Below are 283 nucleotides of genomic sequence, written 5' to 3' on the forward strand. Positions count from 1 at the left end.
TCATAAATTTTTGTTAGTAAATTCTGATTAATTACTGCGAAAATCGCAAAACTAACAGACTTTTCCTGTTTCAAAAAGGTTTACATCTATTATCATCCTGTCATCCAGGCATATTTTGAAATATTTTTATAATCATAGTTTTGGCAATACAAGTGTATTTTATATTTTACATTTCAATGGTCCACATGAAAGTATTACATATTTTGTATTAAAAATCAAAAGATTAAAATTTTATGTATTTTATAATTCAAATTATATATATATATATATATATATATATATA

Source organism: Trachymyrmex septentrionalis, unplaced genomic scaffold (genome assembly GCF_001594115.1).
Source record: "Trachymyrmex septentrionalis isolate Tsep2-gDNA-1 unplaced genomic scaffold, Tsep1.0 scaffold13, whole genome shotgun sequence".
Lineage (NCBI taxonomy): Eukaryota > Metazoa > Arthropoda > Insecta > Hymenoptera > Formicidae > Trachymyrmex > Trachymyrmex septentrionalis.